Source organism: Podarcis pityusensis (assembly GCF_964106645.2).
Source record: "Podarcis pityusensis genome assembly, chromosome: 1".
In the NCBI taxonomy this organism is placed as follows: Eukaryota; Metazoa; Chordata; class Lepidosauria; order Squamata; family Lacertidae; genus Podarcis; species Podarcis pityusensis.
In genome coordinates, this window is record NC_138028.1 from 52,664,479 (window position 1) to 52,683,771 (window position 19,293).

The 19,293-nt window shown below is 42.2% G+C and overlaps 1 protein-coding gene and 1 long non-coding RNA gene across 5 annotated transcripts in view; one reads left to right on the top strand and one right to left on the bottom strand.

Moving 5' to 3' along the window:
* Window positions 1–19,293, top strand: part of LOC308475470 — a 597,484-nt gene that overhangs the window by 251,608 nt on the left and 326,583 nt on the right. The window lies entirely within an intron of this gene.
* Window positions 1–19,293, bottom strand: part of TSPAN18 (tetraspanin 18) — a 160,258-nt gene that overhangs the window by 107,624 nt on the left and 33,341 nt on the right. For 2 of the 4 annotated variants that reach the window (XM_081002257.1, XM_081002258.1), the window contains exon 2: window positions 18,975–19,062. The exons of 1 other annotated variant lie outside the window; for it this stretch is intronic. The gene's annotated coding sequence lies outside the window, so the exon portion shown is untranslated. Of the gene's footprint in view, window positions 1–18,815; window positions 18,874–18,974; window positions 19,063–19,293 lie in introns of those variants that run through there. One more of the 4 variants, XM_081002260.1, reaches the window with a different exon arrangement.

The following is a 19,293-nucleotide window of genomic DNA, read 5'->3' on the forward strand; positions in this document are numbered from 1 at the left end:
AGGCACAAAGCCCTCGGGTGGATCCGGCTCTCCCGGACGCGGTCTCTGATCGCGCACTGGTTTGCATCAGCTCAATATATATAATTGGAAATGAAGCAAATGCACATATTTCAAGTGAAGAACGGGAGTGAAGACTGCTAACAGAAGTGACCTCTGTGAAACAAAAGCAACGGGTTGGACTTAATGGAATACAACATGAAGAAAATACACCAGGTTCAGTATGCCGGAGTGGGACTGGATGGGGGGGGGACCTTTTTTTCTTTTCTTCTATGTGATTACCGTATTTTTCGCACCATAGGACGCACCGGACAATAGGACGCACTTTGTTTTAGAGGGGGGAGAACAAGAAAAAAAAAACTCCCCCTCTCTGCCCAGCGCCCCTTCAGCGAAGTGGCAGGAGGCGCTGTGCAGAGAGGGGGAGAACTTTCCCCCTCTTGTTTTCCCGCTCTAAAACAAGGTGCCGTTTAAGGTGCGTTCAGGCAGCTACCTTGTAAGCCTGGAGAGCGAGAGGGGTCGGTGTGCACTGACCCCTCTCGCTCTCCAGGCTTCAGGTTCCTTTCGACCTGCTCTTTGGGGCTGGCGGGGGGAAGCCCACCACCAGCCCCAAAGAGCAGTTCAGGGAGCAGCGGAAAGGCACAGCGGAGAGGCTCCTGCCATAGCCGTGCGTCACCTCTCCAGCCGGGAGAGGGTCGCTGGGCTATGGCTTCTTTAGCCCCGCGCGCGCTCTCCCGGCTGGAGAGGTGACGCACGGCTATGGCAGGAGCCTCAATAGCCGCGCGTCACCTCTCCAGCCAGGAGAGGGTCACGGGGGGCTGCTTTAGCCCCGCGCGCGCTCTCCCGGCTGGAGAGGTGACGGGCGGCTATGGCAAGAGCCTCAATAGCCGCGCGTCACCTCTCCAGCCGGGAGACGGTCGCGGGGTGCTTCTTTAGCCCCGCGCGCGCTCTCCCAGCTGGAGAGGTGACGCGCGGCTATAGAAGCTCCTGCCATAGCCGCCCGTCACCTCTCCAGCCGGGAGAGGGTCGCGGGGCTATGGCGTCTTCGCTCCATAGGACGCACACACATTTTCCCTTCATTTTTGAAGGGAAAAAAGTGCGTCCTATAGAGCGAAAAATACGGTAATCAATAACCCCTCCTCAAAAAGAGCCGTGGCATAACTGACCTAAGCAGGATGATTAAAAACTGTGTGGAAATGATTTACTACCAAAAGTTTGGCTTGTGAGATCGAGAAAAAGAACAAGGCCTTCTGATGGCGCAGCAACAAAAAGGGAGTCGCCATTTTGACAGGTCCTGTCAAAAGATTCATGATCAGGAGGAGGAAGCTTTGTTTTCATATTGGATTCCTGGTAGAACCTCCTCGAGGACTGAGAAAGAGGGGCAGACCTGTGAAAAGCTAATGAGTAGACAGCAAGAAAGTTTTTCTTTATGGAAGCGATGGAAAATGGCTGCTGTCTGAAATATGACTCTTGGACGAACGGAAAAATCCACACAGGAATACAAATTTGTTTGAACCCGCTTATGAAGACTATCAGAGGCCACAAAGACAAAGAGAAAGGAAAAATATATGAAAACAACTAGAATAGATGTGGAAAACAGCAAGAAAGGACTGGACAGAATCGTGAACATTATTTGGACAGATTTGTGGACTTTTAAAGCAGCAGCAACAAGAGGAATGGATCCCTTTCGGAACTTGAAATATGGGTACCCACAACAAAAATTTAAAATTAGGCTTTGTAATTCGGTATTTATGTGATTTGATTTGATTTGATTGGTCTGTTAATAAAAATTATTTTTTAAAAAAAAAGATATTTTCCTATATGTAGTACCGCACAGCAACCACAATGAAGTAAAAACAAGCTACCGTATTTTTCGTTCTATAGGACGCACATTTTCCCCTCCAAAAATTAAGGGGAAATGTGTGTGCGTCCTATAGAGCGAATGCAGGCTGCGCCGCTAAGCCCAAAGCCAGAACAGGAACACAGAGCACTGTGGAGCGCTCCATCTCGCTGCTCTAGCTTGGGGACGGCTGCACGCACAGCCTCCCCAGGGCAGCGGGGTGTCTTCACCCCGCTGTCCTGCAGAAGCTAGCAAGGCTGTTCCCAAGCCAGAACAGCGAGACGGAGGGCTCCGTCTCGCTGTTCTAGCTTGGGGATGGCTGCGTGCAAACCTCTGCAGGGCAGCGGGGCGCTGCGCTCCAAAGGCTTCAGGGATCTTTGAGGCTGGCGGCGGGGGAAAGCAGCGCTTACCCCCACCGCCAGCCCCACAAGCTCTGGTGAATGTACCTTGAGCGCACCTTGTTTTAGAAGGGGAGAACAAGGAAAAAAAATTTCCCTGTTCTCCCCCTACTATGGTCCGGTGCGTCCTATGGTCCGGTGCGTCCAATGGAGCGAAAAATACGGTACTTACTTAGTCAAACAGCCACCTGTACAGTCACACAACCAGTTCTGTATTAAGCTCTTGCTTAGCTCTTAACAACAACTCCACCACCATTTCTATGCCACTTAATAAATAAAATTCTCTAAGCGGTGTACAGAAAGCTAAGGCAACAGCAGACAACTTAAACAACAAATGCAAAATAAACACTAACATATACAACTGCTACACTAATACAAATGAATAATGAATATAGTAAAGTAAATGTATGTAATTCTTTCTGTCTCGACCTCCTGGCTCTGATACAGGAGACTCCACCCTTCCTGAGTTGCAACATTCAAAGAAACAGCTCACCCACAAAATGCTGCAACAAAGAATGTTTCTGGAAACTGCTGACATAACCATGGTCTCTCACTGTATGCTTGCTTTTTATGGGCAGGCAAAAAGGTGGCTGGAGCTTCCTCAGGCTGCCCACAGCTGTGTCCCATCCAGCTGCACTCTCCACACACCCAGTTCCAGGTTTGGTCCATTTCCCAGGCGCAAGGATACAAAAAAGACACACACATCCCACTCACAGTCCTTTCTCTAGCCTCTGCCTGCTGCTACTCCTCATCCAGCTGCTTTATATATGCCGCCATGTGCATTAGGAACTGAACAGGAAGCCAAGCAGAGAATTAAAGCAAAATTGAGGTGGAGGTTAACCATCGTTGTCTAATTTATGTTATGTTACCTTCCCTCCTAAACTACAAAAGACATGTATATAAATATTTCTGCGGACTCATCTCTTTCTCCCCACACCCTCCTCAAATTTCTAGTTGTCCTAACTGTCCTCTACTCTGAAAGCTCAAATGGCACCAGGATACTGGTGCTTTTGATCCCGTACAAGCCTGATAGGATCTCCCCAATCCCACCAAGCAATTGGCTAATAATTAGCTACTATACTCTGCAATACAACCAAACACCTTGAAAGAGATACAGAAAAATGAAACATTTCAGATGATGCGGGGTTAGGAACAGCAGGCAAACCCAGAGCTTAAGAGGCAACCACACGCCACTGACTTCAAATAAATTTAATCCCCATGGTTCCAAATTCCTACATCTCGGAACAACAAATAATCTTTAAATATCCAGGGTGTACTGAGTCTCCCAGAGATAAGTAATCATTACTCAGGCAACTCAGTGAGTAGTTAGATCAGAGGAATTTCAAGTTGAAGCTTACTGAAGTGTCACAATAGGATCTGCTTAGTGTCACATGAAATGGTGTGAACGGAGCTTTATAGCTTTCCAGCTAACATACATTCTCCTAGTACTGGAATTTAAGAGAAAAGAAATGAGTTTGTAAGCAGAAGCAGAAATTATAAGGATTGGCCAGCAGTTTGTATATTCAATCGTCCCAATGTCCAAATCTAAGTTATTGGCATTCTCTGTTTGTATTAAAGATAATTCCTCTGGGCATATTTGGCTTTCAGCATGGAAAGGGGATCTTATAGTTTGTTTTTCACTTCTGAACTTTTCTACCCACAGGCTGAATTATATTTGTATCTCTACATGTAAAAAGAGCTGTGTGCATTCTTCCTCATTTGGTTTCCCAAACAGCAAGCGATTTGGCATGGCCTATGGAGTTAACAATAAACTGTGACTGAAAAATTGCTGGTGAATCTGTTACTTCTGCAAAAGGAGCCAATGCTTTTCATACACAGCTGAATTTGTATGAAAGAAACAAATATGCAAGACCATTGACCTTGTTTCCAATTTCTAATTTCCATTGTCAGTGAAAAGCTGTACTAAAAAGCTTGAAAAACTAGAAATGGTTTCAACAGTTAGCTGCAAGTTTATGCTAGCTATTTCAATGACATAAAAGTGATTGTGAAAAAGTGTTCTTGGGGAGGAAATTAAGATGGTGCAGTGACTAGAGTATTTGGGTACAGGAAGTCCAGAATAAAGAATATGGCCTTGTATACTTTTCTCACCCTCACAATACCTAGACCATCTTGAAAAGGGGGTTACGCATGAATACAGGGATGGGGGAACAGGAGCCAGCCAGCAGGATCCCACTTCTCATGGGCTATTATAACAGGTGGACAAGGCTACCTACTTGACAATAACCTGATGCCATTATTCTCCAACTATAATTTGCCATTACTGTATTCAATGTTGTATGTCATGAAACAGCTTGGTAAACGCCCCCAAAGGGTAAACGCCCCCCAAAGGGTAAACACTCATAAACCTGTTCCAGGTCTGGCCACACTGAGCTGCTTGAAGTAGATGCCAGATTGCAAAATGTAATTGAACACTCACCTGCCTACCCACCATCTCCAACCTACTAAAACTGAGAGGCACAGGGAGCTGCCATCTTAAATCCTCAAAACGAAATGCCCTGTATTTTTGGAGCTCTAAGCAGGGAGTACCCAGCTACGCAGTCTCCACTGGGTAAGCTGATAATCAGGGGGAGAGTGCAAGTAACAGAATGGCTTTGTCAGCACCAGGTGAAGGCAGTTAACTATCCACCAAAACACCACCGATACTGTTGTGTGCAGGTGTTATTTTGCCCACCTGCTGCCAATAGTCAAGAGCCAAGGGGAAGCTCGGCTCCTACAGCCACACCACTGCCAAAACCAGATAAACAACCTGTAGAGCAGGGGGAGCAACGGCTGCATCATTGAATATAATAATAACAACAACAGCAGCAGCAGCAGCAGCAGCAACAACAATAATAATAATTTGTACCCCGCCCATCTGGCTGGGTTTCGCCAGCCACTCTAGGTGGCTTCCAACAAGGATTGAAAATACATTAAGATGTCACACATTAAAAACTTCCCTGAACCTTCAGATGTCTTCTAAATGTCAGGTAGTTGTTTATCTCTTTGACATCTGATGGGAGGGCATTCCACAGGGCAGGCGCCGCTATCGAGAAGGCTCTCTGCCTGGTTCCCTGTAGCTTTGCTTTTCGCAATGAGGGAACCACCAGAAGGCCATCGGGGCTGGACCTCAGTGTCCGGGCAGAACGATGTGGGTGGAGACGGTCCTTCAGGTATACTGGGCCGAGGCTGTTTAGGGCTTTAAAGGTCAACACCAACACTTTGAATTGTGCTCGGAAATGTACTGAGAGCCAATGTAGGTCTTTCAAGACCGGTGTTATGTGGTCTCGGCGGCCACCCCCAATCACTAGTCTAGCTGCCGCATTCTGGATTAGTTGTAGTTTCTGGGTCACCTTCAAAGGTAGCCCCACATAGAGCGCACAAACAGCAGTCTGATTGGAGGGGTTCCACCCACCTAAGGTGGCAGCAGGTTTTAGGATACTACAATCAGTTCAATCACATTCCAATGACACATGCCTTCCCACACTATTTGCTTAAACCTAGCTAGGAGCCTCTTCTATAAACCTGGGCTCATCTTGTCTCTCCCACTTTTCCTTTCTTCTACCACCCCCCCTTTGTCTCCCTGGATGAAATGACCAGGCCTCTTAAATGCACATTTCCCCCTTCCTCTCATTCTTTCATTTGCAGGCTTTACAACTGTTGCATTTCCCTTCTGGATAAAAAGCAGACCTTGCAAATAAATCTTAGACACAGCGCCTCTGCAAATTATTATTTAGCAAGACTGATGGCTTCTGCTGCCACTGCAAACTTGGTCATTCATCCTCTTCACTAAACAGAATGGTTCACAGCAAGATGGAAAAAAACATTTGATGATCTCTAAATCTCTCACTGCTGTGCCCAAGGGGGTGGGGGGCAGGAAAGTTTCCGGAGCCAGGAGAAACAGAGAGACACACTCTCAGATCACTCCTGACAGACGAATGTCTCGCTAATGTCACATTTCTCCTCAAATACATGGAGGGAGTCCCTAGTGACATTTTAGACCTGAGAAGTCTCTGATAACCCTTCTGTTCACTCACTAATAGAGTCTGGTAAATCTTTGTACAGAAGCTGGCAGAAGCAATGAAAGTATCTCCAGCCACTTGCAGACTACTAAACTTCTGCTCAGTTTTTGCACAATTGTGCTGTTAGAGCTGTGCCACTGAGAAATTTCAATGCAGCTTCAAAGAATGTAGCAAACTGACTGCCCACGTGTATTCCTCTCTGTCTCTTTTATAACAACTCTGGTATTGAGGGTTAAAAGGTTACATGAATCAGAACCTATTTCTTATAACTGTACAGGAAGAAATCAAAGATATGGACAGCTTCATATTCCATATTTTTCCTGCACTGGGCTATATCTCAATTTAGAAGAAACTATGATCATTTGTGAAGCCCTGCACATGCGTTTATTTTACTAAGAGTGTGTGAAGACATATATTTTCATTTTTTTAAGAGAATCCAGAAAGAAAGAAAACCCCATGGAATGCTGTACCTGTAAGATATGATTTAAATCAACCCCCCCCCCCCCAATAACGGGTGAATTCTATGCTTCCATAACTTTTAAACCAGAGTACCCTAACCAAACCCTTCTAACTTTATATTTCAAGTGTTTTGGACATGACTTTTCAATGTTAGACGTCAGGTCCATAAGGATTTGGAGGTCCCGACTCCTCTGACAGCTGAACTATCAACAAGACTGCAACCTTTCTGAGAGCTGCAACACATGAACAGCAGCCTCAGATGATGACTGGATCACTTCAGATTACCAGTGGAGACAGCCCTCTCGAATGCCTGCCCATTTAAAAATTGATGCTGTATACAAAACTAGCATGCAAGGAAGAAAGCTAGAGTAGAAAGTTTTTCTACTTCTGCAAAAACTTTTAAAAAATATATAGTATGGATGAACAGTCAAACATCTGATTCCCCCAATGCTATCTGAAGTGGTACAAACAAGCAACAAATAGTTCACGTGATATACCATATTGGCCCAAATATAAGCCACACCCAAATATAAACTGCACCTTTAAAATGGGGGGGGGGGGGGAGAGAAAGAAAAAATACCCCAATATAATGTTGGCTATTTGCAGTTTAGTAGCGCTGCAGAGAGCTTGCTGGGGAGATCATGCATTAAAAAGGGACTCAAAAATAACTTAAACAAGGTTTTAATAACAAAAGCAAAAACTCCTTATACACTAAATACATAAACAACAAACCAGACCCAACCACCAACCCATCCCCCAGGGTAATGGGAGAGCTAGGTGCTGCTCCTTATATACTATACCCAATTGCTGACACAGCTTGATTAACACAACTCAGCAGCACCTGCTATGTTTCACAGCTGTAAGACTGAGTCTCGTTATTTGCCTTGGCCCTGGCCCTTAAAGACATATTGTGAAGCAATAATGAACCTTCACATTTTAAAGTGACCGTTCAACATTTAAGCCACTCCATTCCTTGCTGCTCCTGGCTGCATACTGAGCAGGGCGGGGGGGGGGGGTAGAGAGCTGCGCTGCATAGCCGATAGCCTTTTCCCTTCCTCAGTCTCCCCCTTCCCGGCCTTGGGGGAGAGGACGGGGGACTACACGTGGGGCAGGCACTGCTTCCCCGCACTCCTGGCTGCATACTATAAGGTCGTGAATATAAGCTGCACTTTAACTTTTCATGGTTGGAATTTGGGGGGGAAGTGAGGCTTATATTCAGGTCAATACAGTAGCTGATTGTGCAGGTTTTCTACTCATTCTCTAGAACGCTCTAAAAGCCGAGTGAAATAAGACAGAATCTGGGAAAAATGAAAATCCTAACACTTGCTTTCTTAAGTGTGCCACTTGACTATTTTGCTGATCCCTCCCCCCAAAAAATAAATAAATTCAAGAGCAGATATGTAGGAACTGGTGAAATTTAGAAGCCCTAGTCTAGGCAACCATGTTTCTGCTGTAGGTTTGAGGAACGGATGAGATTTATTCATATTTCAATCCTGGACTTACTTAGCTGAGAGTTATCTCCATTGGACTCATGGAGATTTACTTCTGAATACACAGACAATAGACTCTAGTACTATCCCCTCTGTAGTAGAGAGGTTAAATGGAAAATTAATAGATAATTTGTGTAAAGCTCCATACAAAGAAAGGACTGCTGGGCACTTTAAGGAAAGGTTTACGTAATTTGCAAGCCAGTCAATTATTAAAATGAATTTAATGGCTACGAAAAAAATAGCTGATTTTATACTATAAAATAAAAATGGCTTTAGTAACTCAACCTGTAGTTATTTAGCAAACCACATTAATATCTAGTCTGCACCACAGGAAAGAAAGGCAGTCACCTTGGGAAGAGTTTGGAATCGCTACAATAGCAGAAGCAAAAATGCAATTAGAAAGACTTCATTTTTAAATAGCTATTGTTAATAAAGGAGAGAGCCAGAGCTTTGAAACAAAAGTTGGATGAGAGAATTCAGATTGATATATAATAATGTTATTTTAATATACACCCATTTATAATTAAAATATGGAAGAACATTAAGGACTAACAACTGCCAAAAATACCTTTTTATAAATGCAGCCATAAGACAACTGACTTCTGATATAGGAGGTGGAAAGTACATTATAACAGCAGCAGCTGGAAATGTTTAAATATTTCAATGGACTACTGCAGAAAGAGTGCAGTATGAAAATTCATCACCCTAGTATCAATTTATTATTATTATTTAAATTTATATGCTGCACTTCATCTGATGATCACCGGGCACTTTACAGCATAAAAATATAAAAAATTTATGACCTCTGAAAGTGAAAAGAGAAAACACATAAATAATAGCAAAACAAGTAAAGAAACAAAACAAAACAAAACCTAACAATCTCCTCCCACAAATACATTTAAAAGGTCATAGATTGTTTAATCAACCAAAGGCCTGGTTATAGAGGAACATTTTCACCTGGTGCCTAAAGATATGGGAAAGAACAGCCTCCTTGGAGAGAGCATTCCACAAATGGGGAGCAACCAGAAAAAAAGGCCTGCTCTCATGTTGACACCATCCAGACCTCTCATGGACAGGAAACCCGAAGAAAGGCCTCAGATGTTGACCGCATTTCAGAAACCAGGTAACACTACTTTAAAAAGATGGCATTATACACCTAAACTTATGTTCTTTGGGAACTTTTTCAGTATTACCTTGTTATATTTTACTTTTTGAAATTGGAATCAGTCTGGATACACGTTTTTTCCTCTCTCTAAAAGGGGATCCACAAAATCTAAGGTAAGCCATCCAATAGCTTTTAACTGGAGAGCATGGGGATTGATTCTGCACACATTATTACTCTTCTCTAGGAGGACTTTGGAAGTTATAGGGCTCTGATGGCTTTGATTTGTAGGTGTCTCGCATATCCATTTTCCTGGCTGATGTTACCCTTATTTGTATTTCTGGGAAACAATGCCTTTGTTGACATCATAGGAAGGATCTTTGATTGCTATGCCAGTTTAACTTTTGGTGTACCATGGGTCAGAGTTAATAAAAGAAAAATGTTCTACAGATCCAAAGGTGTCTGGCTATGTGTCTGTTAGTTAAGTAGGAGCAGAAGCTCCAGCTTTTCAGAAATACAAATACCTTGCATCCCTAAAATCAGGTCTAACTACAACAGCAACCTTTGACTATGACAAGTGCAAAAGAAACATTAAAAGCAAATGTAACATCTAGCCCTTGCCAATCAGGAAGGCCAGAAGACAGAGGTGCATTTTATTCTTGCAGCAGTCTGACTGTCTAGTGAATTAATAATTATCATGAGCTTTACATCATATCTTATTGAAGAATCCTATTAAAATACATTAACAAAGCAAGCACAACTTTTTTAAAAACAAAAAAGCCTGCTATTACTATTCTGCTTCACTTGTTTGAACAAACAGCAGTTATTTATTTGGCCAGAAACTTTTTAATATATGGGGCTTTATTTATTTATTGAGAGGAAGGATTCTAGAGCCCCTTTGGATTAGTCGTTCAGCAGAATCCCTTGCATTTTGAATTTAGGTTCATTAGCACCAGACTTATATGGCTAGAGTAAACATTTATTCAGATGAAGCCTAAACAGCTTAGCAAGAGCAGGAGCCAGGGTGCTCCCTCTTATTTATTTACAAGCTTATTCCGCTGCAAATCACGATTGCAGAAAGTGCTTTCAGCCCCTGAACCAAGCTGGTTGCAAGGTTTGGTGGGTTTCAAGCTGTATAACTTGCCTGCATAACTGTAACACTGACAAGACAGATAACACTCCCCTCACACCTGTTCTTAAATACAATTATTTATTTTTTTAGGGACTGTAGTTTGATGAGGGTGCTGCAGTCTCAGAGATCCCGAGCGCCCCCCCCCCCTCACAGAACTACAATTATCAGGGGTTTCCAGGGCAGGGGAATGAAACAAGAAAAGGGATGCCTTTCAGAAATACTGAGAGCAAAACTAGACCTGGCATTTGTCACTGCATTGCTCAAACAAACAGCTGGCTGCAGCAATTGAGCTGTATTGGGACCATAGACTTGAGGAGGACAAAGGTTCAATGCTTGGCTCAGAGCTTGGTTCCAATTGGCATCAGTCTTCAACCCACCCCTTCCACACTTGCTTTTCACAGTAGGAAGAAACCTTCAATTGAATCTTTTCCTACCACTGCAAATAGTAAACTGTGTTTGTGTGGGGTGTGTCCAATTCCGATCAGAACTGAGACAGGCAGAAAGGATCCAAGCTTCTCGTCGCCTCCCCACATGCCCCAGTCCTATTTCAGATTTTATTTTTCATTTTCATATTTTACAGTTGAATCACAAATCTAAATCTACACATCCAGTTAAGACATCCCATCATCAAGCCCCCTTCCTGCAGTTACTTATGTTATATATTTCCCCACTGCATATTCAGTTCATATCTATTTACTATTTACTACTCGTCCTTTATGTTCCATTTAAGTTATTCTCACGGTTTACAATAATTCTTAAGATAGTTAATCAATTTTCCCCATTCTATATTAAAACATCTCTCTTCTTGATTTCCTAATCTTCCAGTAAGTTTTGCCATTTATGCATACTCCATCAGTTTTTGTTGCCAATCTTCCTTAGTTGGAACTGTTTCTTCTTTCCATCTCTGGGCATATAACTTTCGAGTAGCCGTGGAAACATACATAAATGATTTCCTTTGTTCTTTGGGTACCTCTGAACCTATTATTCCTAAAAGAACTAGGTTTTGTTTTTTTACAAATGTTATTTTCAGCATTTTTTTTCAACTCATTATATATAATTTTGCAGTGTGCTTTTGGTACCTTGCAAGACCAACACATATGAGAAAAGGTACCCTCTTTCTCCTTACACTTCCAACAGGCATCTGATTCTGACTTATACATTTTTGCTAATTTACTAGGAGTCATCTATACATCATTTTCATATAATTTTCTTTTATCCCATAATAAACAGTAAATTTCACATCAACATTCCACAATCGCTCCCACTTTCGTCATTTCAATATTATGACCAACATCTATTGCCCAGCACATGCCTCAGTCCTGATATGACTCACTTCCCTCCAGAGTGGCTATTTAGTGTTTTAAAATGACAGCTACACAGCACTAAACTATGTGACAAAAAAAAGTTTGGTCCTCAAGAGTTGAAAAAGTATGCAACAATTCAGAAGGAGACAATTATTCACATAGTCTGAGGAACGGGACACCTACTCTTTATTTACAACCCTTCTCTTACTTATTTTTATAAAGCCCTGTGCAGGAGGAAGGCAGTATTTTTATTTTATCAACAGGGCAGTGAAGCTGAGAAGAAGGAGCTTGTCCTAAATCAGACAATGTTCTCTCAGTTAGGCACTGAACTTACATCTGCATATCCAAGCCAACCATGTACAGTGGTACCTCGGGTTACATACGCTTCAGGTTACATACGCTTCAGGTTACAGACTCCGCTAACCCAGAAATAGTGCTTCAGGTTAAGAACTTTGCTTCAGGATGAGAACAGAAATCGTGCTCCGGCGGCGCTGCGGCAGCAGGAGGCCCCATTAGCTAAAGTGGTGCTTCAGGTTAAGAACAGTTTCAGGTTAAGAACGGACCTCCAGAATTAAGTACTTAACCCGGGTATCATTGTACTCACTTAGGAACACTGATATTGAGGTCTTCTTAAATTTAATCTTTCCAAAGAATGATAAACTAACTGCACTTAGTTTAGGCCTGTTCATCTCTGTCCACTTGTTTCTGAGTCATTGCAGGAGCAGTTTCTCTCATAACTATAAAAGCCCTCTGTGGGCATGTGCAGGAAAGCCATTCAGGCAGCATTAGTGAACAAAAACAGCCTAGGTCATGGGTTCCCAAACTGCAGTCTGTAATTCAGGTGCTCTGTGGATTTGTGATTGAAGACAGGAAATGGCACATCCATTGCTTTAAATATTCATATTGATTTTTAATTAACTTTTATTGTTCCTTTAATTTTTTATATTGTGTTTTGTTGTATCTGAATTTGAATTCAACGTGCAATAAAATACAATATGTAAGAAATAAAAGCAGCAATAAAAATACAATTAAAGATCATACAGCATCTAGCGCAGCACATTACAACTGCTACGAAAGGCAGGGGGGGAAATCATTAAGTGGTCTGCCAAAACCATCAGCAGTTTTCAAGTGGTTGCAGAGGGATGGGGGAAGTTTAGGAACCACTACCCTAGACGTACGCAGCAGAAAGCATTTACGTTTCAGGTTTTTTTGTCTAAAAGGTCTTTAACAGGAGATAAAATAACATCAGAGCACCCACAATTCTTAAACAACTAATTTAACTAAAACCTTTGCAGGAACTCCCAACTCAGAAATAAGTGACAGGAGGATTTTGCCTGGTGTCTAACATAAATTTGGAATGCGGGGCGGGGAGAAATCCTGCATCCTGTATTCCACTTCTCTACCCTTAGATCACTGCCTCAGTGTCATAATATAAATCTGTCCCTGCTATTGAAATGCTTATATGCAAAGCAAACTTAGGCACTGTCAAACAAGGTATTTTCTGAAGTAATTTGATGGGTGAAAAAGCTCCTTCCTTCAACTTTACTTTAAACAGATGTAGTATTCCTGTGAAGCCCCTGATTGTTGGGTCTTTGAAGTCTGCAAGAACTGTCAATCATGCTACATTTACTAGTTAAAGTATCTCCAGGGGGTGGGAGTAAAAAGCAACCACTGAGATGCTTATCTCATGCTCGTTATGTCCTTTTTAATTAAAGTAGCAACTAGATACAAATTTCGTCAGGTATTTTATCACATATATATTTATTATGGTATAAATATTGGTACTTATGTACCAGTTAGACGTAAATTATACAGAATCTTCCTTCCCCCGAACTGTGTTCAGTATACAGTCATACCTTGGGTTGAATATGCTTCGAGTTGAGTGCGTTCGAGTTGCGCTCCCCGTCAACCCGGAAGTAACAGAGTGCATTCATTCTGGGTTGCGCCGCTTGTGCATGTGCAGATGCTCAAAATGACGTCACACGCATGCGCAGAAGTGGCGAAAAGCGACGCACGCGTGCGCATACATGCCGTCGCTAGTTACGTTTGCTTCTAGATGTGAACGGGGCTCTGGAATGGATCCCGTTCGTATCTAGAGGTACCACTGTATGTGAAAGTTTAGTCATCTACAATGGCCAACTACAAAGAACAACCAAGGGTACTGGCTTCACATTACATGGGAGCCAATGCTTATAGTTTATTACTCTCCAAAGTATGAGAGGAAGCCTTGGGTTTGTTCTTGGATTCCTCTCGACTATTTGGAGCGAAACAAACCCTAAGTGCTGGGTTGCACATAATGCTAGCTTGGGACAGGGATGAGTGAGGTGGGTGCAATTTAAGCAACATGCACCAGCACACATGACTCATTCATGGCAAGGCACAGTTTGCCTTACTGTGAGGTGGAAACATTAGGAAGCAGCCTTATACCATCTAACCCTAACTCAGAATAGTGTACACTAATTGGCAGTGGCTCCCCAAGGTTTTAGACAGCGGACTCTCCTAGCCCATCTTGGAGATGTTGGGAATGGAACCAGGGACCTTCTGCATGCAAAGCAAGTCCTCTGCTAATGGGCTGTGACCCTTCTCCAACAACAGCACCACACAAGCACAACAAAGGAAGGTGGAAGCAGAGGGAGAGAAACCTCTACAAACAGTTCAGAACTTTGGAAAGAACAAGCTGTTCTTCTATCAGCAGCTCACTGGGCAGGGAAGGAGAGGTAGAAGCTGAGGGTATAGATAAGAGGAGAAAGACTTCATCAGGCAAGGCCTTCTTTCACCTGCCTTGCCCTACCCTCTAGTCCCTACTTCTCAATTTGTATTGTATTATTTTATGTACTGTGGCTTGCCATCTGTTTTATTGATTGTAGTTTAGAAATAATTTATTGTAATTGTTAAGAGTGGAATTCTGTTTAATTTTTATATGCTGATATTATTATTCAATACTATTCTAATGATTGTTGAATGTTACTTTATTTGATGTAGGTTGTTTATTCTAAAGCTATGTTTTATTATCACATTTTTGTATTGCATTAGATTGTTATAAGGTGTACATTATTTGTTTTTTCAGCTTGTAAACCACCTTGAGTATTGTAAGATAGAAAGGCAGTATACAAATTAAAAGTGATGATGATGAGAGGTTCCAAACTTTAGGAAAGGACTGTTGAACCAAAGGGAATATGTGTTTTAGAAAAATGACTAAGAACCACCTGCTTTATGAAGATGTGATCATTCAACAAAAATTAACTGTATGATATCTGATTTGTTGCAGGAAATCCATACTCCCCCTTTACTCTGCTCCACTGAAATCATATCCAGAAAGGCAATTAAGAAGTTAACAAGCTTCCTCTCATTCTCCTGTCTCTGGTCCTTTTCCCTGAGTAAAAGAACAATGAAATCTCCACACTCTGTGATAATGATAACACTTCCTGTGGTGTCAGCTATGGCCTGCTACAAACAGGATTATGATTGCAACTTAAGCAAAATGTGTCATTACATTGCTGTGGGAAGCAGAAGGGTTTTTATCAAGAGAGAAAAAAGTTTTCCACAAGCTAAGCACTGACTGCATCTCTTATATTGAAGGTTCTGCTTCAATTCCACACTTGTTTGTCAGGTGTAATTAGTAAGAAAATAAACCTAAAGACATAGAAACATGAGAAAAACATATTCTAGCTCCCAAATCTAATGTTCACAGAACATAATCCTAAAATTGTCTATGATTGGCCTTCGACCAAACCTGGGAAAGATGTTGGACTTCAATTCCCATCAGCCTCAGCCAGACGGGCCAATCAGCCAGTCATTTGTTATTGTTTCAGCCATGGGTCACAACAAAAAACAAAATGTGGAATAGCAATTACAATTTTAAAAAATAGTCACAATAGCAATAATGTCTTACTTATTCATCATGCTACTGAGATGGCAGGAGATTGGGTGAAACTTTCGAAGCTACCAAGGCAAATCCTTTGCACTACTGCTGAGTCACACTGTTGCAAGGAGCCAGCAGAAAATCAATTTTTCTTCAGTTCAGACCAACTGGAGTTTTTACCTCAAGAGGTGAATTTGAGAATTTTGTAAACAGTACAAAAATGAATAATAGGGTACATCTTGTGCAGAATCACTGCCACGAAGGCAGAGTCTGAAGTGATAAGGCATTTTCATTACAAAAAGAAAAAGGAAAGTCCTGCAGTTGGCACCTGTTGCATCTTTGGATGAATTAAAGCATTTCTAAGAGCAGGATTAGTAATAAGCTTCAAATTCAAATTTATATTTAATCATTGTGGGTGGAGAGCAAAAACGGGTCATTGGGTTATTTCTGTTTTTCTAACAAAAATGCATATATTCAGCATTGTTCTAACCCATAGATGTTATAGTCAGCATGTTCAGCCATGAAAAGAAGCCAAATATAAGTAGTCATTTGCTAACTATTTCCTTGTTTAAGCACAATGAAATTATGAAGTAAATAGGCTTATTGCACAGGTGTAAGAAACAAAGTAGAAACTTATTGGGTGGGGGAGTTTCTTTATGATAATAATTGTATTGTGATTGACTACCCTGAGCAGAACATCTTGCAGACGTGTGTTTTAGTGTTTGTGTGTGTGTGTGTGTGTGGCGCCGGCCTGTGCTTCCTTGCACCCCACCTGAATACTCAGTAAACTGCTTTTTCTCCTCTGCAAGTGTTCTTCTCTGAGACTCCAGCCACTAAGGGAAAATTCCCCCTACATCACTGCATACTAAGTGGCTATCTTATTACTTGTGATGGCACATAAAAACAGACATTACGAACCCGAGTACTGAAAATCTGTTTGCTTGGAAGAGGGTTCAAAGAGTGAAGAAACTCCAGAGAAAAGCCATAATGCTGAGCTTCATGAACTACACTTTGGAGCCAATTTGAACCTTTGACAACTTGACTCCAATTTGCTCCAAGAAACACAGTTTAGCTAATCTAGTAGTTGAATGTAAAAGCCCTTTGGCAGAGCAATCCTAACTCCCTGCTGCTGCTGCTGCTGCTGCTGCCGCCACTGCCACTAAAACTCTGCAGAGCAACTGAGCCTCCAATGCATCCACAGCCACTCAAGGCAGCCGCAGGTGGGGGGAAGCAGATCAGGCTTGATCATTGTGCCATCTCCAGGCCAACACTAGCTGTGAGATCAGCTCAGAATCCAGCAGATCCCCGGCTGGCCCACTGGTGGCATCCCCTCTGTTGGAATGCCCCATGTTATGACTTTCTACCAGATTCCACTGACAGGGATACCATCAGCAGGCCTTCCATCTCCGTACATGTCCTGCAGGAGAGCTGGGCCGGCAGACACAATTGGAGGGGTGTCCCTGCTCAATCCAAACCACACACAGCCTGATGTAAGGAGGAGAGGGGCAGGTGCTGGATTGCAGCCTAAGCCAGTAACTGAAAGTTCTGCTAATGATAAAAGATTTGCCAGATATTTTATCTGTTTCTGGTCACTAGAAATAAATATGGAAACATCTAGGTACGTCAAGAATTATCCTCAATTTATTTTGAAAATGCTCCACAATTCTCTGCTCCACAATACAATGTTGTATCCATTTTGCCTACAGCCTATTAGCAGCAACAAAAATCAACAAATGCTGTGTCTGCTGCGTCACATAGTTATTAACCAATTGTTCCAATAGAAAACAGTAGTGGAATCTTTACGTGTTTTGCTTGTAATCCATTTTCCCCCTCATTCAACATAGTATTATAGTTTGAATCTAAAACTTGTCCCAAAAAATGTTTTCTTTCCCGAAAGGTTTTCATTATAATAATTTATTACTGGATCAATAGGGAAGCTGAATTCTAATTTGTTTGGTATTGATTAGGTGACACTTTCTGGGGGAAAATGTGCACTACTTACACTGCATTGACTTGTTCACATCCTAATCCATCCTGTGAAATTAATATAAAATCCAGCTATGAATTATACGCACTGAACATGCCTGATCAATTTCCAAATAGGAAATGTATGTCTAGGTTACCAGATCTCAGAACTTTAATCACTGAAACATTTTTCTACTCACTTGAGATTGCAGCCCCAAAAGCATGTCAGAATCACAAGTACACTACTCCTGGTGAGTGCTAACTAGGGACTCAGCTAAACTGGTAAAGAAAAAGTGATTTATATGCAATATAACATTGTGCCACTAGATGGCACTATGGAATCCCGTTTTTCTCTATCTGTTTTCCCTGTTTAGATTTACAAAACGTCTAACTGAAACGCTTCTTTGATGTGTCTAGATCCAGCCTAGCTCTTCAAACAAATAAAACCGAATCCTCTAAATCATAGGTCTTTAAAGGTGGGTGGGAAGTAGGGTTTACCAGAAGGGGAGGGAGAAAGGGCGAGAAAAGGGAAAGTGGGCTGTACCAAGGACATAAAACCATGGGGGGGGGCCTAATGGGCATGTACCAAAGGAGGAACTGGGGAAAGAAGAACCCCCAACAGGCAAATGGTGAGTGTGTGCAAAAAGGGGAATCCTGGGGGAGGGCATGGAGAAGGAAAATTGAGAATATCAAGAAGATCGGGGGGGGGGAGAAAGACACTCTGCACATGTTCAGAGGAGCCTCTTTTTCACATAGGGAGCCTTGCAAGGTTTTTTGGGCAAGGGGTTGGCAGAAAAGTAGAGGGAAGGAAGCAGTGTGGGAATATAAGTGAAAGTGATACCCTAGGTACAGATGAGGCTGAAGAAAAAGAGAAGCTGGGTGCTTCATAATTTGTGTGTGTGTGTGTGTGTGTGTGTGTGTGTGTGAAAAAGGGCTTAGCAGTTGCAATGGGGGGAAGAAGGGTGGGGCATAGAGCGGGGAAAGCCTTGGTGTGGCTTCTCCCCCCCCCCCCCATTTTAACAAAACTTACTCTCAAGTAAGTTCACATGACTACAACCTTAGTATCTCAGTGTGAGTTTGGAGAGAAAACTAACCAGTTTTTATTTAGTTATTAATGAAACGAATACATAAAATGGAAAGGCATTGCAAAATGAAAGAGGGACATACTTTTTATTTTGCTTCAGAGTAGGAGAATCTGCCCACCTATAAACAGCCAAAAACTACAGCATCTAACAAAGAACAACTGCTACCTAAGGGAAATGGATGTTCTGCAGATTTATTTTCTGTACACTGGATTTCAGGCCTGATGAAAATGTGAAAGTTGGTCTCATGTTGTAAGTTGGGTGTCTGAGGTGGGTCTCAAGTCTGGACCAGTTGAAGACAACTGCTGTAAATTAAGATAGGCAAACCTTGTGTCCTGGTGATGACTTCCTTTCCTTCCACTGGAATTGCAGTTATCTTCCTATTTCCCCCTCGAGCTTTTCTCACAACTAATTTCTGTGGGCCAGGATTAAGAAAGAGAAAGAAACAATGTGATTAGATTTCCTTTGCTTTAATCAACAGCTCCAAATGTGCTTTTTCTTCCCAGACCAAGCTTTGCTTGGGGCACCTCTGCTTGAATCCAAATCAACTGGACATGATTTGCACTTTCCTGGTCATATTAAACAAGGAGTGGATGCTGGCAGTATAGAGACCGAGTCAGATTAACACCAGAAGTGTACTGGAAGT